The following is a 20,279-nucleotide window of genomic DNA, read 5'->3' as shown; positions in this document are numbered from 1 at the left end:
CAATTCTGGGACTTCCGGGTTAGCGCCATCGGCTAATGGCGGATTCCCTCCGAGCTCCGGAGGGAATCGGCTCCACAGGATCTGGGTCTTGCCGCTGCGGTGACGCGGGGACCCTTAAAAATCACAGGCGGTGAAGCCTGTGAACCTGGTGACTCGACGGGCACCATTTGCGCCCCCCCGACCTGCGAAGGAGCCTTTTTAAAGGCTTCGGAACGGGGGACGGGGTGAGCGGCGCGGTGCTGAGAGTCGACTGCTTCTCCTGCGGAGTGAAGCCGCGCTGCCATGGCCGGAGAGCGCTGACTTCTTCTTGTGAGCAATTGGACTTTAAAGCAACAACCCGTGAGTAGTACGGAAATTGGATTTGTAAAGAAATTTTTTTAAAAAATTAGGCACGATCAGGGAAGGCGCAAACAGGAAGTCCGTCTCCCCGTCTTATAAATAATCTAAAGCAAGGACCTGCTAACTAAGGTCGAGAGAATTTTTTCTTTTTATTGGGTAAAAGACATTAATTTCACAATTTGGCAGTATAAGAAATCTTACTGGAGGATAAGAGCTAATTTTGGGAGCTGAAGTGCCACCCCCCCGGACCCGGGAGTGATCCGTGAGAGAGCCTGTTGAAGAGATATTGAAGAGTTTGACAGCTGTCAAATTAGCTGTCAAGACGGAAAAAGAGAACTTTGTTTCTGTTGTCTCTGCTGGATATATTTGATACAATTTGGTTACATTTTGTTGAAAATAAGGAAGAACTGATACAAACTAACTTGATTTTTGGATTTGAACTGAAAGGAATATTAAGTAACCAAAATCCCTCTAGAGGGGGTTTTGGGACATTACAAGAATGTCCGAAGACTGGAGAAGAGACCGAAAACAAACTATGAACAGTAAGCCAAGATCAATCCTTGACTACAACTCCGGGTGACCTAGATGTTGGAGGAAAATCTTTAAGCTGCACGAAGAGAAACTCCCCTGTTTAAGGTGAGGCCTTTGGGAGTTTCCCTTTCATCTGAGACCGACCCGCGGTGGGCCCTGCGATAAGCTTTGAAGGAGAATCTTATATTAGTCTTAGTCCTGGTGGGAGTAGGACTTCAAAGGAATGGTCTGTGTTGCTTACCGGTAGTCTCCTTGTAGACCTAAATTGCTGGCCTGTGAGGGTGAAGGTGAAGATGCCGACTTTCATATGAACAGGCAGTGAAATATACCCCCACTGCAAGTGCTGGTAGGCTAGAAGGAAATATTTATCACCTGAGTTGACGTTGAAATACTATCCCCCCTCTTCTCGATATCTGAATTATGGGATATGGGAAACGTCTTAGAGATTCCGAGGAGATAGTCCCCGTTCCCTTTCCGAGATCAAAGCAAACAAGGGTTGAACCATGTCACTTTAAAGAAGGGAGTAATCTACTGGATTGTTCCTACATGGTAGAAACTCAGAACCGTTTCAACCCACTGATTGATTGCGCGTCAGCACTTAAAGACGAAGAGCAAATAATTCCACAAATAACAAGCGATGTGGCCAACAGTAAGAGTGTAGTCTCTCCTCAGAAGGAGGAGCTGGTCCTTGGCACGGCCAATCATATGACATTTGAACAGTCCCATTTAATAATCAAAACCTTGCACTGTATATTTAAAAGACTAGATGATCTTTCGTCCCAGCTGCACAGCCTCCAACAAAAGCTAGTTACTATTTCCCCAGTGTCAGCCGGTGTTAAGTCCCTTGAAGAGAGGAAGGGGTCGATGAGTTTGTCCTTAAATAACAAACGTACTGACAAATTTAAATACAACCTTAACCTTCAATTAGGTCATCAATCCTTGATCTTAACACCAAGGAAAGTGAGCCTAACTATACAAAATGGGGACCCAAGATGGAGAACTCTGGGTGGTGCCAAGGAACTCCTAAAGGTGCTTTTAAATATGGAGGCAACACAAATTGACCTCTGTGCAGTCCTCCCCCTTGTCCATCATCATAAATCCCAGAGAGTCCTGCTTGCGTTCCAATCCACAAAAATCCCCACTATCATATTACGAAAGAAAGCATTTTTGTTTCGCTGTGGGATAGCACCAACGAGAGTCTTTATAGACCCTACGCCTAAACCCCTATTGTTGGAGGCAATAACCAAAGAGGGCTCAAAATCTGCTAAACCCGATCCACCAGTGGACACCGGAGTGGGTGTTCTACCCCAGGAGAAGAGTTATGTGGCCTCCACTCCCCTAGCAAAGAACAATGACCATCCAGAAAGTGGCCTGACACCACCAGAAGAGATCGAACTCATTGCCTCCTTTGCAGATTTACCAGTGGTGGAACAAAAAGAAATTATTAATAGACTGGAATCGCTTAAAACCCAACTTATTAGGAAGCTCAGCACCAGAATACTCACGTACAGTGAACATGACTCCCTAGAAGAACCAGATCATATGGATCTCTCAATATCTAATGCTAAATGTATGTCGGCAATGGAGGATAAGATACAACCCCAAGAAGCAACTACCAGTCCTTCCCTCCAAGCAGAACAATCCTCTGTGCTCTTAATAGATTTACATGACCGTCCATCGAAAAACATACCTGAAGAAAGCAGCACACAACAGGAAAAATCCCCTTCTACACATTCATCGATGCCAGACCTGGAACCTTCTTATAGCACTGACCAATCAAGAGAAGATGTGCCTTTGCCAACCCTCCCAAATAGCCCTCTCGCCCAGCCTTATCCCTCTTTGCGGAGTATTATGGATTCAACAGCAAGACCAGTGACGGAACTGATTGAAGACCCAACAGGCCACATAAATCAGGTAGCCCAAAAGACCAGTAGCAGGCTACAGAGAGACCAAACTTCTGACGAGATAGCTGGTCCACCCCGGGTGGCCCACCAAACTCTTTTGGAAAAGGGGTCCGCCCCTGTTCAAGGTCCTACTCCTAGTCGATCGAGTGGCCAAGCTCAACAGTCAGATGACCTTGTAAATCCCACTCAGCCTTTACGAGAGGTTTTTCATCAGAGGAAGATAACTGATTTCTTTATTGGCTCCCCTCTTCCCGTATTAAAGTTGAGCCAATTTTCCGAATGACAGTCAATTGGAGGAACGGGGAAACCCCAGCCTTCAATATTAAGTTGGAACATTGCTGGATGGAAAAGTAAAAAATTAGATCCAGAATTCCAAAAATATATTAATTCCTTTCTTATCATACTATTACAAGAAACTTGGGTGGAGGAGGAAATTGAGTTAAATGGCTTTGAGTTTATATGTCTGCCTGCTAGCCCGTCAACGAATGGTGGCCGTCCTAAAGGTGGCCTTACAATTGGTATCTCCCTTAAACTTTGGGCTAAACTTTCACTAGTGCATGCATTTCCGCCTTATGCTATTACCGGACTGATCTCTGGTGGAAACTTCTCTTTATTGGTTACAAATGTCTATTTCCCTCCGGGAGGGTTAGCAGCTGATCTTACTTCTAGATGGGAATCCCTAGAGGATTTTTTACTTTCTTGTTATCTTAAATATCCCAATGTCCCCTCCATTACTGGAGGCGATTTTAACGCTCGGATAGCCTCAAATCGGGAGGCTCTTAAAAAGTCTAAGTGGTGGGTTGACCCCGGTGCTCAAACTTACGATCTAGTATACACCCCTACTAGAATATCAAAGGATGTAAAAGTCAATAAGGCGGGAGTGATGCTTTATCAGATGACTCTACGCCTTAATTTAATTATATTAAATGGCAGGTGTCCTCCAGACATACCAGGAGAGTTCACCCACCTGGGGTTAAAATCAAACAGTGTTCTCGACTATGTTTTGGTTTCCCGGGATCTATTTTTGAATGTCACCTCTTTTAAAATTGATAATGCCCAATTTAGTGACCATCTTCCCCTGACAACCAAGTTATGTGTTGACTGGCAGTTGCTCGACCGCTCCCACCCAATTCCGGTGATTGTGGAGTCGTCCACTAAAACAAAGGGGACTAGATGGTCCCCTGCCCTCGCTCATAGATATACGGATTTTATCCAAGAAAAGTTTTCTGGTGATCAGCCGGACGTAGGAATAATCCCGCATGATCCTATTACCTGTATGAATTTTTTTTCTTGCCTGATGGAAGTTTTAACTCGCTTTTTTACTTCTCCAACCTATGGAGTTAAAAACGATTATTTTAAATTTGGCGCCCCTTGGTTCAACTCTGCTTGCAAACTAGCCAGACTCCATCTACATACAATATATAATGACTATAAACTTTCCGGCGCTCCGGCCTTACCTCCATCTTATTCCCTGGCTAAAAAAGCATACAAACAGGCCCAGAAATCGGCCAAACGGGAATGGCATTTAAATCGTTGGCAGACTATAATTTCTGCCTCAAAATCTCATAACTCCCGGAAATTTTGGTCCTTAATAAAGGGAAGTAACACAAAATATCCCTTAACGGTGATCCCGGCCCCTACATGGGAGCAGTTCCTGAGAAAATATTTCTCAGTGGCAGAAGCTCCGGCCACTCATTGGAGACCTTCCAATCCCCTTCCCGTCTGGCCCAATACCGACCCTGCTGAAATCCTAGAATTGATAGCTGAGCTGAAAACTGGTAAGGCCCCTGGGCCAGATTTGGTCCCTGTTGAGGCTATAAAGCTTCATTCTGCATGGTGGGCAGGGATTTTAGCTAAAACGTTCGACGCAATAAATGCCACGGGCTTAATACCAGGAATGTGGAAGGAGGCCATTATAATTCCTATCTACAAAAAAGGCCCTCCCGGTGACCCAGGGAATTATCGGAATATCAGTCTGCTATCGTCCATTGGGGAAATATATGCCCGTTTTTTGCTGGCAAGGTTGATGAAGTGGTCAGTTGAGGCTGACCTGATTGGACATGAGCAAGCTGGATTTAGATTAAACCGATCCACAACAGACCAGGCAATTATTCTTTATCACTTAGCCCGGAAATACTCAACACCTCGACGGGGCCAACTTTGCGCAGCTTTCATAGATTTGAAAGCTGCGTTTGATAGTATTCCGAGGAAATTACTATGGGATAAACTTGCCTGTTGGGGAATAGATAGAAGGCTCCTGTGGCTTATCTCCCAACTTCATGCCGGGTCCATGGCCAGGGTGAGATTATCCCCTGCTGGAGACCTGACTAACCCAGTGCCAGTAAATAAGGGTGTACGCCAGGGTTGTATTTTAGCGCCTCTTCTTTTTAACTTATTTATCAGTGGTATGAGGAACCCATTAGCCGTCTCACAAAAATTTATCCACTCCCCTCGTATAGCAGATTACCGTTGTCCTTTACTTCTCTACGCAGATGATGCGGTACTTCTCTCTTGCTCCAGAGTGGGTTTAAGGAGGGCACTAAAGATTTTTGCGACATATTGCCATTCTAATCATCTGTCTATCAACTACACTAAGTCCAAAGTACTGATATTTTCAAGGAGTCGAAAACTTTATTCATGGAAACTGGAGGGCACGAAAATCGAACAAGTACATAAATTTAAATATTTAGGAATTTATTTTCAATATAATTTAGGGTGGAAAGCGCACGTTGAATATCTTCAAAACAAGACAAAAGCCCTATCACACTCCCTCCTCCGTTTTTTCTACTCTGAGGGGGCCTTATTCATCCCTGCGGCCTTGAAAGTGTATAGCATCAAAGTGATGGCCACAATGGCCTATGCTGCACCTTTATGGGCTGCCTTTGCAAACCTCTCACCTTTAGAGTCACTTCAAAGCCAATTCTTACGCCGACTTCTAAAATTACCAACATGTGTAAGTAATGCGGCTATTCGCCTAGAAATGAAGATCCCCTCAGTGGAGTTAGTTATATGGAGGAGAGTTTTGATTTATTGGATATCCCTATGGTATAAACTCCCGAACCACTATCTCATTTAATGCATGTGGCGAGATGACTTCACAAATTTGTGGTCAGGAAAATTCCATGCCAAATTGCTGTCCTATGAGATCTCGCCCACGGAATTGCTCAAACTGGATCTAAATGTGGCAAAAAGGTGTATAAATCAAAGGCTGGATGATGCGGAGCTATTCCAAAATTTCGTAGCTGGTGGTGGAGCCTGCTCGCCGTTAAATTTCGACATAACCCCTACTACCGCGCTCCGTCCTACTTAACATCGCTTATGGCCTCGTCTCACCGATATGCCTTCATTAGAGCTAGGTTCAATGTCTTTCCAACAAACGTGCTGAGACATAGATTCACTAAGGGCCAAGTCCCTTCAATGTGTGCGTGTGAAATGAAAACATCTGAATCTCTACATCATGTTATGTTTATCTGCCCTTTGTACAGTTCAGCCCGTGCTAGTATACTAAACTCCATAATCCAGCCTATGGCTGACAAACCAGTAGACCTACAGCTTGCCTGGGCTCTTCAAGATGTGGATCCTTATATTACCCTACAGGTTGCTAAATTCCTAACAGCCGTCCTCTCGTACAAGAGACGGAATGGAATGTTAGCTGATTATTGATAGTTATAAGAATTTTCTATAATGACATCAGATAATGATTTTAGTGTAGTGCCTAAAAATTTTAATCTTAATCTTAAACTTTTCTTATGAATGGCTAATATCTGTCCTTGTGAGTTGTGAACTGTGTTATACTACTTCTGGTTTGTACGAGTCCGCTGTTTTATTTGATTTGTTTTGTTGTGTTGTGTTTTATGATGGGCGTAAAGCCGAATAAAGATTTTTGATTTGACATGCCACCTAACTCCTCGAAATACAATTGTCTTCTGCATTTCCACTACAATCCCCCCTTTCTCTTTTATTTTATTTTTTTGTAAAAATTTTATTAAGATTTTTACATTACAAACTAGAAAAAGAAAAAAGAAAAAATACAAAATAAAAATAGTTAAAAACAATCAATCTTTTCATCACATTATTTTTCATTTACTTGTTTCTCGGACCTCCTCATACCTCCCTTTTTTGTATTCCAGTTCAATTTATTAGCTCAGCAGTTTCTTTCCCTCTTTATTCTATCCAGATCTTTAATCTTACATTATTATAACCTTAAATTTGTACTTATAAAAAACCATTTTTTCATATTCTTTTATACCATTATTTCAGCTAGAAACCACTTAATTTCAATCCAACATCAATCTAACATTCATTAATTTTACAATGTCTCTGTAAATAGTCTTTAAATTTCTTCCAGTCTTCTTCCACTGACTCTTCTCCCTGGTCTCGGATCCTGCCAGTCATTTCCGCCAGTTCCATGTAGTCCATCACCTTCATCTGCCATTCTTCCAGAGTGGGTAAATCTTGTGTCTTCCAATACTTTGCAATAAGTATTCTTGCTGCTGTTGTAGCGTACATAAAGAAAGTTCTATCCTTCTTTAACACCGATTGCTCAACTATGCCCAGGAGAAAGGCCTCTGGTTTCTTCAAGAAGGTATATTTAAATACCCTTTTTCAATTCATTATATATCGTCTCCCAGAAAGCCTTAATCCTTGGGCACGTCCACCAAAGGTGAAAGAATGTACCTTCAGTTTCTTTACATTTCCAGCATTTATTATCGGGCAAATGGTAGATTTTTGCTAGCTTGACTGGGGTCATGTACCACCTGTATATCATTTTCATAATATTCTCTCTTAAGGCATTACTTGCCGTAAACTTCATACCTGTGGTCCATAACTGTTCCCAGTCAGCAAACATAATATTGTGTCCAACATCTTGTGCCCATTTAATCATAACAGATTTCACCTTTTCATCCTGAGTATTCCATTTCAACAGCAAGTTATACATCCTAGACAAAGTCTTAGTTTTGGGTTCTAACAGTTCTGTTTCCAATTTTGATTTTTCCACCTGGAAGCCAATTTTCTTGTCCAAATTATATGCCTCCATTATCTGATAATAATGAAGCCAGTCTCGCACTTTGTTCTTTAGTTTCTCAAAACTCTGCAGTTTTAGTCTATCTCCATCTTGTTCCAAAATTTCCCAATATTTCGGCCATTTAACCTCCATATTGAGCTTTTTCTGAGCTTTCGCTTCCATCGGTGACAGCCACCTTGGGGTTTTATTTTCCAATAAATCCTTATGTCTTATCCATACGTTAAACGATGCTTTTCTAACAATATGGTTTTTAAATCCTTTATGAGCTTTAACCTTATCATACCACAAATATGCATGCCATCCAAATACATTGTTAAAACCTTCCAAATCCAAAATGTCTGTGTTTTCGAAAAGTAGCCATTCTTTCAACCAGCAAAAAGCTGCTGATTCATAATAAAGTTTAAAGTCTGGCAGGGCAAATCCACCTCTTTCCTTTGCATCTGTTAATATTTTAAATTTTATTCTAGGCTTCTTGCCCTGCCTGACAAATCTTGAAATATCTCTCTGCCACTTCTTGAAACAGTCCACCTTGTCCACAATTTGCAATGCCTGAAACAAAAACAACATTCTAGGCAATACATTCATTTTTATAGCAGCGATACGGCCCAGCAATGAAAGCTTCAAATTTGACCATATTTCTAAATCTTTTTTCACTTCAACCCAGCATTTTTCATACTTGTCTTTAAATAAATTCCCATTTTTTGCCGTCATGTTAATCCCCAAGTATTTGACTTTCTTAACCACTGTTAAACCTGTCATATTCTGAAACCTCTCTCTCTCTATTGGTGCTAAATTTTTCTCTAAAACCTTGGTTTTTGACTTATTCAGTTTATTTTATTTTTTTCAAAATAATATTTATTAAAGTGTCAGGGAACTGCCATCGGAAGGACAGGAGGTGCAAAGGCTCACTGAGGTTGAGAGAGACATAGCAGCTGAAGAGGGAACCAGTAGGGGGAGAGGAGGAACTCCAAGGGAAAGGGAGTCGGAGGGATGGCTCAGAGACACTTCCAGCGAAAACAGTGGGGAGGTCTCAGGACCTCCTATAGGGACACCCACTCCTCGCCGGAAACTGTCACGCCGAGAGTCCAGAAGACGTGTTTCCGTTAAGGAGCTTTTATGTTGGAAACGATTCCGAAAGCAACCACTTTCGGATTCTGCTAGCGACTGACGCAGCCATGCCGGAGGGGCTCCGTCACAGGCAGAGGTTTGAAAACCTGATCAAACTCTGAGGGACTTGCATTTTACGCACAAGCAGCTCATCATCCCATCACAGCAATCCGAAAGTCCTCGAAAGCCAGCTTGTGCAGGGAGAGGCATCATGAGCGACCCAGCCGGAACCGGAGGAGCAGGAGCAGCTGGAGGGGGTCCAAGCCTGGAAGAAAGGTACAGGGCGTTGGAGATCCAGCTTGCGCTGCAAACGGTGAGGCTCGAGGAGAGGAGGGCTCAGGATGCAGAAAAGGGAAAGGAGAAAACAACCCCGCTAGCCAGAAAGGTGCCAGGATTGGTGCAGAAGTTTGGGGGGGATCCCAGGAACTATCATGCCTTTAGAACAGAGATGCAATATGCTCTCAACCTGCAGTTTGATGACTTCCCCGACGAGGAATCGCGAGTGGCTTTTGTGATTGGCCATCTCGAATCAGGAGCGAAGGACTGGGTTAGACCCCTGATGGCAGTGAATAATGAGATCCTAAAGGACACGAGGAAGTTTTTTCGTGCCATGGACCTGATGTTTTCCAGCGACATTGAGCAGGGAGTGGTGCGAAGGCAGTTAATGGCTTGCAAACAGGGGAGCCGATCTGTCCATGAGTACTGGACTGAGTTTACCATGCTGATCCATAAATTGGGGTGGGATCTATCGGCGGAACCCATCCAGATGCTTTTCGAAGAGGGGCTTTCTTCGGCCGTGAAAGATGAACTTTCCCGGGGGCCCAGGGCGGAGTCTATGGACCAGCTGACCAAATCCGCGCTGGCCATAGGAGCACGCCAGGAGGCGAGGGCTTTGGAAAAGCGGGAAGGGAAAGGGGAACGTTGGAGGGAGTTCCGCATTCCAGACATTCCAGAACCACCTTTCCCGCCGGCAGAGCCGATGGAAGTTGGAACAGCGCGGGCGCGCGCAGTTTCAAATCCCAGTGAAGGGCGGAAGAAGGAGGGGAAGAGCGCCAAGAAATGTTATCTCTGCCAACAGCCAGGTCACTTTGCCAGAGTCTGCCCACAAAGAAAGGAATGGCAAGGGATGGCAGGAGCTGTTGGGGAAAAAGAGGAGGAAGGCAAGGAGCAAGTAAAAGCCAACGCCTGGCTGCCACCGTCGGGGCACAGCAGCCAGGCCAAAGAGCAGTGAAAGTGCCCACGCCGGAACCTCCAAGACCTGCTTTAGTGATAGAGGTGTTACTAGAGCTGCCAAACGGACACCCACTAAAGATCAAGGCGCTTTTGGATTCAGGCAGCTCCTGTAATTTCATGAGTAAGGAGTTTGCAGCTGAGCACCAGATACAGACCATCCCTTTAAGTAACCCCTTGCAGGTGACCACGATTGACGGCAGAGAGCTGTTGGGAGGAGAAGTTAGCCAACAGATGGTCCCGATGATAATGAGGGTGGCAAGGCACACCGAACGGATAGCGTTTAATGTGGCCACCTTGGGAGGAGCTCCCATCATTTTGGGGATGAGCTGGCTGGCGCTACACGATCCGCTAGTGGGCTGGCATCAGAGGGTGGTCTCCTTTGGGTCAGCGCATTGCCTAGAACACTGCAAAGAGGGGAAGGTTCCGGGAGGAGCCAGAGTCACCCTAGCCAGGATGGAAGTAACGGATAAAGGGAAGGTGCCCCCGCAATACGCAGATCTGAGCAACGTATTCAGCGAAAGGGAAGCAGACAAACTGCCGCCGCACAGACCCTTTGACTGTCAAATCAATCTACTCCCTGGGGCCCAACTCCCAGTGGGCAAGCTGTACGCCATGTCAGACAGGGAGATGCAGGAGTTGAGGGAGTTCATTGACAAAAACCTGAAACGAGGTTTCATCAGAGAGTCCCGAGCGGTGGGGGGCAGCCCAGTGTTTTTTGTGGACAAAAAAAACACAGATAAGCCGAGGCTTGTAGTGGACTTTAGGGCCCTGAATGCAGTGTCGGAACCCCTGGCTTTCCCTATGCCCCGAATTGATGACATTTTGACCAGGGTGAGGAAGGGAAAGATTTTTACAAAACTGGACCTGCGGGGGGCGTACAACCTGATACGCATAAGGAAGGGGGATGAATGGAAGACCACCATGTTCACCCCTTTGGGAGCCTTTGAATACCTCGTGATGCCCTTCGGTCTACAAGCAGGCTCGGCGTGCTTTCAAGCCTTTATGAACCACGTCCTGGGACCTTTGCTCTACAAGAATTGTGTGGCCTTTTTAGACGACGTGTTGGTATATTCGGAGGATGAGGAGCAGCATGTGAGGGACGTTCGAGAAGTGTTGGGCAGGCTGCAAGCCAACCAGCTGTGGGTGAAACTGGAGAAGTGTCAGTTTCATACCAAGGAGGTGGAATTCCTGGGGTACCGCTTGTCAGACAAGGGATTGGCAATGGATCCAGGCAAGGTCCAAGCGGTACTGGAATGGAAGACACCGAAGACCAAGAAGGATGTGCAAAGATTCCTGGGGTTTGGGAACTTCTATCGGAAGTTCATCAAGAACTTTGCCCACTTGACGGCGCCCATCACCGACTGCCTCAGCAGCAAGAAGAAATTTGTTTGGACGGCGGAGGCGGAGCGAGCATTTGAAGAACTGAAAAGGGCTTTCGCCTCGGAAGAACAACTTCTGCATGTGGATTTACGAAAACCAATGAGAGTGGAAACCGATGCGTCAGACCGGGCGGTAGGGGCGGTGCTTCTTCAACCGGGGAGGAGTACGTCGGAGTGGAGACCGTGTGCCTTCTTCTCGCGGAAGCTGAATAAATCCGAGAGGAACTACACGGTGTATGACAGGGAACTACTCGCCATTCACGAAGCGTTCCGGAGGTGGAGACATTTATTAATTGGGGCACAACACAAGGTGCAAGTGTGCACCGACCACAAGAATTTAGAGTATTAGAGAACGGCTTGAGTGCTCAACCAACGACAAGTGAGATGGGCACAGGAGTTCTCCAAATTCCATTTTGAAATTTGTTATGTGCCAGGCCCAGAGAACTTCAGGGCGGACGCTCTCTCACGCAAACCAGAGTATTTGGAGGGGGAGGGGGCAATCGAAGAGAGACATGTCATCCCTGAGGACCGCTGGGTGTGTGGGGCGGCGCTGGTGGGGCAACGAGAACTGGTAGAGGAAACGGAAAATGATGAATATGCCCAGGATAAGCTCAGAGGTCTCAGGGGGGAGGGCGAGAGCCCCGGAGGTTTTGAGGAAAGAAATGGGGCATTGTATTACAAAGGGGCACTGTATATACCCGAAGGTGAATTGAGGGGGAGAGTACTCAAGCAGTTGCACGATAGCCCCACGGCGGGACATTTTGGGCAACACAAGACCATGTGGTTGGTTACCAGGGAATTTTGGTGGCCCAAGGTGAGGGAAGATGTAAGGGAGTATGTAAGAGGGTGTGACCAATGTCAGCGAGCCAACGGGGAAAGAAGGGCGCCGGCAGGGTTATTAGAACCATTACCCACGCCAGAACGGCCCTGGGAAGCGGTATCGATAGATTTTATGACGGATCTGCCGAAGTCCAAGGGGAAAACAGCCATCATGGTAGTAGTAGACCTGTTAACTAAGATGTGCCACTTTGTAGCATGCTCACATGCAGTCACAGCGGAAGAAACCGCGAAGTTGTTTGTAGAACACATCTTTAGGTTGCACGGCGCCCCCTTGAGGGTGATCTCAGACAGGGGCAAACAATTTACTTCCAGGTTCTGGAGGAAGCTCATGAGCTTGCTGCACGTGGAAGTCAATTTTTCGACTGCCCGGCACCCTGAAACCAACGGGCAGGCGGAAAGAGCAAATGGCATCCTCCAACAATATCTGAGGTGTTATGTCAATGACAGAGAGAACGACTGGGTCGAAAAGTTGGCGCTGGCAGAATTTGCCTACAATAATGCGGAGAATGTGTCCACAGGGATGAGCCCCTTTTTGGCTAATTACGGGTGTCACCCCAGGGCATTTCCAGGGGATGTAGGGGAGAGATGGAGCGTCCCAGCGGCCGAACATTTTGTAGAAGAGATGGAAGCGATCCATCATCAGCTCCAGCTCAACTTAGAAAGGGCCAAGGCACAATATAAGAAGCAGGCAGACAAGAACAGAAGGGAAGGTGAAACCATAAGGGGGGGGGGATCAGGTGTGGCTGTCAACCCAAGGGTTGCCGTTCAAAGGGGGTTGTAAGAAATTGAGACCCAAAAGATTGGGACCCTTTGAGGTCATTCAGCAGATCAACCCAGTGGCTTTCAAACTCCGGTTGCCCAACCACATGAAATTGCACCCAGTGTTCCACAGGTCGTTACTGTCACCGTACAGGGGGGGACGTGAAGGGGAGCACGCCAGGGAACCCGCCTTGGAAGAAAGGGAAAACAGCAACCATGTAGCGGAAATCCTCGATTCCAGGTGGAAGGGAAATCAGGTGGAGTATTTGGTGGCGTGGGAAGGGGAACCGGAGTCAGAAAACACCTGGGTGACTGCAGGGGAGGTCAATGACGAGGTTTTAATAGAAACGTTCCACCAAAGATTCCCGAGGAAACCTCAGCCTATAGCAAGGTTTAGGAGGGAGTATTTCGGCACCACCGACGAGGAAGAGGAACTGGAAGGATTCGCGGATTCGGAGTTGGAAGAGGGAATGGACTCCGATGACGAGGAGTACCGAGTGACCAGGGACAGCAACAAGTGGAGGGAAGTGTTCGAGACTTCGGAAGATGAGGGAGGTTCTTTCAGGGGTTTTACCTCCTCACCGCCCGTAGGGGAGGAGACGGGAGGGGGTGAAGGGGGCCCTGGAGGGGAGGTGGATGTCAGGGAACTGCCATCGGAAGGACAGGAGGTGCAAAGGCTCACTGAGGTTGAGAGAGACATAGCAGCTGAAGAGGGAACCAGTAGGGGGAGAGGAGGAACTCCAAGGGAAAGGGAGTCGGAGGGATGGCTCAGAGACGCTTCCAGCGAAAACAGTGGGGAGGTCTCAGGACCTCCTATAGGGACACCCACTCCTCGCCGGAAACTGTCACGCCGAGAGTCCAGAAGACGTGTTTCCGTTAAGGAGCTTTTATGTTGGAAACGATTCCGAAAGCAACCACTTTCGGATTCTGCTAGCGACTGACGCAGCCATGCCGGAGGGGCTCCGTCACAGGCAGAGGTTTGAAAACCTGATCAAACTCTGAGGGACTTGCATTTTACGCACAAGCAGCTCATCATCCCATCACATTAAAGTTTCAAAAAAAAACACAAAAAAATAAAAAAAGAAAGAAAATAATTCATTCATTACATTCCAGATTTTCAGTAACTTCTTTCCAGAACTTCCCCTCACCTCCCCTTCTTGTATTCCATGTCCAAAATATTTATCCAACAAGTTCTTAACCCTAAATTTTTAACCTTAATTTGTTATTATATTTAATTCAATTTATATATCAACTTTATCTTATAAACATCAATCATTTATACTTAAAATTTTTCCTCAGGTCGACCCAATTTCCTTTCCACGAATTCCCCATCTTTATACTAATAACAACAAGAAATTAAGAAGGAAAATGTAAAAAAAGATTCAGACACCCTTTGGATTTCCAAACCCCACCCTCCCTTCCCCGGTTTCGATCCCCAAACCAATATCCATTAATCCATCTACTATCAGCCTGGCAACCTCACGTCCGAGGCCCTCAAGTCTCTCTCAGACCCTCTCTGCCGGTTTCTTTGGAAGTCCTTTGTATTTAACACCAGCTCTCAGAGGGGCACTATCCCTATAATGTCCATGTTCCTTCCAGCCAGACCTCCCTGTTTAAAGTTGGAGCTAAAATCTTGTTCTTTAATCCAGTGTTTCCCAAACGTTTTTGGGCAACGGCACACCTGTTTACCGGAAAAAAATCTCGCGGCACACCACCATTAAAGCCCCGCCCCCGTGACGTCATTCGGGGAGCCGGCGGCCCGGGCCTGAGCTGGAAGGAGAGGCGGTGCTTTTCGGCACAAGGCAATCGGCCTGGAATTGTTTCCCGCGCGCTGCGAAAGGGAACAGCTGCGGTCGCGCGAACCCTCCGGCGCTGGGAGGGGAAAGGGCGGAGTCGCAGAGCACCAGCTGGCCGAGCGGTTGCGCGCAGCGTTGCGCTTTTGGAGAGCGTGCGGCTGCTGCTAGGGGATCCGGGGACGTGAGCAGGCCTGGCCCGACCCGGGTTGAAGGAGGACAAGCCGGCAGCGCGCCAAGTGAGTTCGGTTGCGCACGACGGCCCCCGCTCCCCCCACCCCCGCCGGATCCTCGCCGCCGCCGCCTCTCGCCCGCCTCCCTCCCACGGCACACCACCCGATGTCTCACGGCACAGTAGTGTGCCGCGGAACACCGGTTGGGAAACACTGCTTTAATCATTTTAAGTCCAAATAGTCCAAAGGCTCCAACTTCCACCTTGTTCAAATTTATGGTCCATAGATCTTCAGATCCCCACAAAAGGAGATCTTTCCATTCCTCCTTTTTAAGTTCAAACCAAATTTTCCTCTTCCAATCTTTATTTTCATCCATGTTGACAGGCCTCCGGCTCTCCTTTGCCTTCTGCAGTTCTGCAGCCCCTCCTTCCTGTTCCTCTTGTTCCTTTTCTTGTTCAGCTGCCTGGGTTTTGTAGCTCAAGTCCTTTTCCAACTCAGTGGATACATTTGCTATTGACTTCGAAGTTACATCACTTGTAGACAAAACATGACCTTGCTCATACAACTTTTGCAACTTTCTCATGAGAAAAGCAACCTCATCCAGGTCAGCTAGTATTTTCCGACCTATTTCCATTCTTGTAATGTCCCTGAACCCCCTCTAGAGGGATTCTGGTTGTTCAGTATTCCTTTCACTTTCCAGCCCAAAAGTCAAGTTAGTTTGTTTCAATCCTTCTTATTTTCAGCAACTTGTAACTATATTGTGTCTAGTTTAACCAGCAAAAACATCAGAAATAAAGTTCTCTATTTTTCCGACTTTGACAGCTAATCTGACAGCTGTCAAAATCTTCTGTATCTCCTCAGCAGGCTCCTCTCATGGATCACTCCCGGTCCTGGGGGGGGGGGGGTGGCAATTTCACTCAAAAAGTTAGCTCATCCTCCAGCACAATTACTTATACTATCAATCCGTGCAATTAATGATTTTTCTCCAATAAAGAAAGGCTCTTCACTCGACCTTAGTTGTCAAATCCTTGCTTTAAATTGTTTACAATTAGGGGGAGACGGACTTCCTCTTTGCACCTCCCCCGCTCGTACCGAATCCAAAAAAGATTTTTAGTCCAATTTCCCAATTACTCACGGGTTCTTGTTTCTAATTAGTCCAATTTTTTAGAAGAAGAAGTCAGCGCTCTCCATCAAATGGCATGCGGCTTCGCTCGGCAGGGGAAGCAGAAGACTCACAGCACTGCGCCGCTCCCCGTCACCCGCTCCGTAACCTTTAAAAAGGCTCCTTCGCGGGTCGGGGGGCGCTAACGGTGCCCGCCAAGTCACCAGGTCCACGGGCTTCCGCGCCCGTGGTTTTTGAGGGTCCCCGCGTCGCCGGCGTGGCAGAACCCGACCCCTGCCAAGCAGATTCCCTCCAGAGCTCGGAGGGAATCCGCCATTCGGCGATGGCGCCAACCCGGAAGTCCCTTGACTTATTCAGTTTAAACCCTGCAACCTGACCAAATTCTTGAATCAGTTCTAAGACCCTTTTCGTACTAGATTCTGGCTCCTGTAACGTCAATACTAAATCATCTGCAAATGCTCTCAATTTGTACTGTTTGGCTCCGACCTGTATACCTTTAACCAACTGGTCCCTTCTGATCATATTCAGCAAAACCTCCAGGACCGATATAAAAAGCAATGGGGAGATTGGGCAACCTTGTCTTGTCCCTTTTTCTATCTTAAATTCTTCCGTCACCACATTATTTACAATTAATTTAGCCTTTTGCTCTGAATATATTGCACTTATAACGTTTTCAAAACCTTGGCCTACCCCCATACCCTGTAAATTCTTTTTCATAAAAGTCCAAGAAATGTTGTCAAACGCTTTCTCCGCATCCACGAATATTAAAACTGCCTTAGTGCTTATATTCACTTGTAGTTTCTCTAGAATATTAATTATGTTTCTCACATTGTCAGATAAATGTCTTCCTGGGAGAAAGCCTGCTTGGTCTTTATGTATCTCTTCCACTAACACTCTTTTTAGTCTTTTAGCCAAAATATCTGCAAAAAAATTTATAATCCACATTAAGCAGTGATATGGGACGGTAGTTCTTGAGCTGCGTCTTTTCAGTCTCTATTTTCGGTACAAGTGTGATATATGCTTCTTTCCACGACTCTGGTGCCCTTTTCCCCTCCATTATTTCATTACAGACCTCTTTCAAAGGTTGTACTAACCATTCCTTTAAAGATCTGTAGTATCTAGAAGTCAGTCCATCCGGTCCAGGAGATTTACCCAATTGCATATTCTGAATGGCACCTTCTAGCTCTTGTTCATTTATTTTATAGCTCAACTGTCAGGGAACTGCCATCGGAAGGACAGGAGGTGGAAGGGCTCACTGAGGTTGAGAGAGACTTAGCAGCTGAAGAGGGAACCAGCAGGGGGAGAGAAGGAACTCCAAGGGAAAGTGAGTCGGAGGGATGGCTCAGAGACACTTCCAGCGAAAACAGTGGGGAGGTTTCAAGACCTCCTATAGGGACACCCACTCCTCGCCGGAAACTGTCGCGCCGAGAGTCCAGAAGACGTGTTTCCGTTAAGGAGCTTTTATGCTGGAAGAGATTCCGTAAGCGCCCACTTTCGGATTCTGCTAGCGACTGACGGAGCCATGCTTGAGGGGCTCCGTCGTAGGCAGAGGTTTGCGGATTTGATCAAACTCTGAGGGACTAGGATTTTACGCACAAGCAGCTCATCATCCCATCACATCAACATTGATTTATTTTCTTGAGAGATTTTTTGTAATCCATTTTTTTCCAAAAATCGATCTACCTCAGTTTCTCTCTGTGGCCCTTGTGTATATAGTTGTTTGAAATACCTCTGGAAGCAATTTCTGATCTCAGCTGGGTTCTGTATGTTCCTTCCTCCCCCCTTTCTCTTTTATCAGTAAGTAACTTATATTTATAGGGACGCAGGTGGCGCTGTGGGTTAAAGCCTCAGCACCTAGGACTTGCCGATCGAAAGGTCGGCGGTTCGAATCCCTGCGGCGGGGTGCGCTCCTGTCGTTCGGTCCCAGCGCCTGCCAACCTAGCAGTTCGAAAGCACCTTCGGGTGCAAGTAGATAAATAGGGACCGCTTACTAGCGGGAAGGTAAACGGTGTTCCGTGTGCTGCGCTGGCTTGCCAGAGCAGCGATGTCACGCTGGCCACGTGACCCGGAAGTGTCTGTGGACAGCACTGGCTCCCGGCCTATAGAGTGAGATGAGCGCACAACCCTAGAGTCTGGCAAGACTGGCCCGTACGGGCAGGGGTACCTTTACCTTTACCTTAACTTATATTTAATACGGGGCCTCTTACCCTGCCATATAAATTTTAATAAATCTCTTCTCCATTTGTCACACCACGCCATTTTTTTCAATTATAGGAATCATTTGATACAAAAACAATAATTTTGGGAGGATATTCATTTTTATTGCTGCAATTCTCCCCCAGAATGATAATTTTAATCTATGCCAAATTTCCAAATCCCTTTTTACTTGTTTCCATAATATTATAATTGTCTTCAAATTGACTAATATTTTTCATTGTAATTTGTATTCCTAGATACCTTATTTTGCTAACAATTTCTAAACCTGATTCTTCTTGTAAATATTTTTTCTGTTGTTCATTCATATTTTGACCATTAATTTTGTCTTATGCATGTTAAGTTTAAAACCAGTTACTTTTCCATAACATTCCATTTTTTCTAGAATTTTTTCCACACTCGTTTCTGGATCTTCCACCATTAAGACTACATCATCGGCAAATGCTCTCACCTTAAAGGATTTATATCCCACAGATATTCCTTTTATTTCTTTCTCCTCCCTTATTTCTTGATTAAGAATTTCTAAAGTTAGAATAAACAGTAACAGGGAAAGGGGACACCCTTGCCTGGTTCCCTTTTCTATTTTAAACGATTCAGTCTTGAATGAATGAACTTTATTACGGTCTCAGACCAGGATTAAAAAAGCATATAGATAAAATAGCAGTTAGGATTTTTTTAAACCGATAATTGTTAGAGCAAATAAGGACAAGGAAACAGGCATAGGATAAAACATCTGGATAAAATACAAGATTAAACACGGATAATGGATGGATAAAAAACTGATAATTAAAACAGATAAGAATTAAAAACAACAAAGGACACGCAGTTAAAACAACTGTAAGAGCATAAGAACTAAAGGACTCGCAGTTAAAACAACTATAAGAGGCTGCAGAGTAGAAGCCTCTGAAATAGAGGACACTCACAACATTAGAAACTGCTGTGCAAATATGGTTAAAACAGACAATTAAAACAATGTACAACAATAAATTTAGAAACAATGAACAGAATCTGGCGACCATCCAGGTCATCTTCTGATCTTTGCCTAACAGCAAAAGGTCAAAGTTTTGCTTTTGCGGGAGGTCGGCGAGCCTCACCAGTAGGGGGTCCAAGATCTTACTACATAAAGGTAAAGGTAAAGGTACCCCTGCCCGTACGGCCCAGTCTTGACAGACTCTAGGGTTGTGCGCCCATCTCACTCTAGAGGCCGGGGGCCAGCGCTGTCCGCAGACACTTCCGGGTCACGTGGCCAGCGTGACATCGCTGCTCTGGCAAGCCAGAGCCGCACACGGAAACACCATTTACCTTCCCGCTAGTAAGCGGTCCCTATTTATCTACTTGCACTCGGAGCTGCTTTTGAACTGCTAGGTTGGCAGGCGCTGGGACCGAACAACGGGAGCGCACCCTGCCGCAGGGATTCGAACCTCCGACCTTTCGATCGGCAAGTCCTAGGCGCTGAGGCTTTTACCCACAGCGCCACCTGCGTCCATCTTACTACATGCCTCTTCATAAAAGGGACATCTAAAGAACAAGTGTTCTGGGCTTTCTATCTCTCCCAATGGACAGGTGCAAAGTCTCTGAGCATACGGGACCCTTCTAAAGGCTCCATCCAGGACCGGCGAGGGAAGAGCCGAGCTTCTGGTGAGTGTAAAGGCCCTTCTTGCATCCCTAGATACGAGAAAGAAGAGATATACTGCCGGTGCGGCTATCTCTCTCTCGATTTCTCCAATTCTATAGTCGGGGCACCTTGCACAGTCCTGCTGTCTCTCGGTGTCTAAAATTCTTCGCCTGACCATAGCTTTTGCCTGGCCCAAGCCCAGACTTAGAAGGGCTTGAGGGGCAAAACCCAGTTTCCGGAGGG

General features: G+C 46.1%; 1 pseudogene; it reads right to left on the bottom strand.

Moving 5' to 3' along the window:
* Positions 1 to 20,279, bottom strand: part of LOC144326322 (apical endosomal glycoprotein-like) — a 216,467-nt pseudogene that overhangs the window by 88,266 nt on the left and 107,922 nt on the right.

The sequence above is a fragment of the Podarcis muralis genome, chromosome W (genome assembly GCF_964188315.1).
Source record: "Podarcis muralis chromosome W, rPodMur119.hap1.1, whole genome shotgun sequence".
Lineage (NCBI taxonomy): Eukaryota > Metazoa > Chordata > Lepidosauria > Squamata > Lacertidae > Podarcis > Podarcis muralis.
Note: the sequence above shows the minus strand (reverse complement) of the source record. Positions and strands in the feature narration are given on the sequence as shown.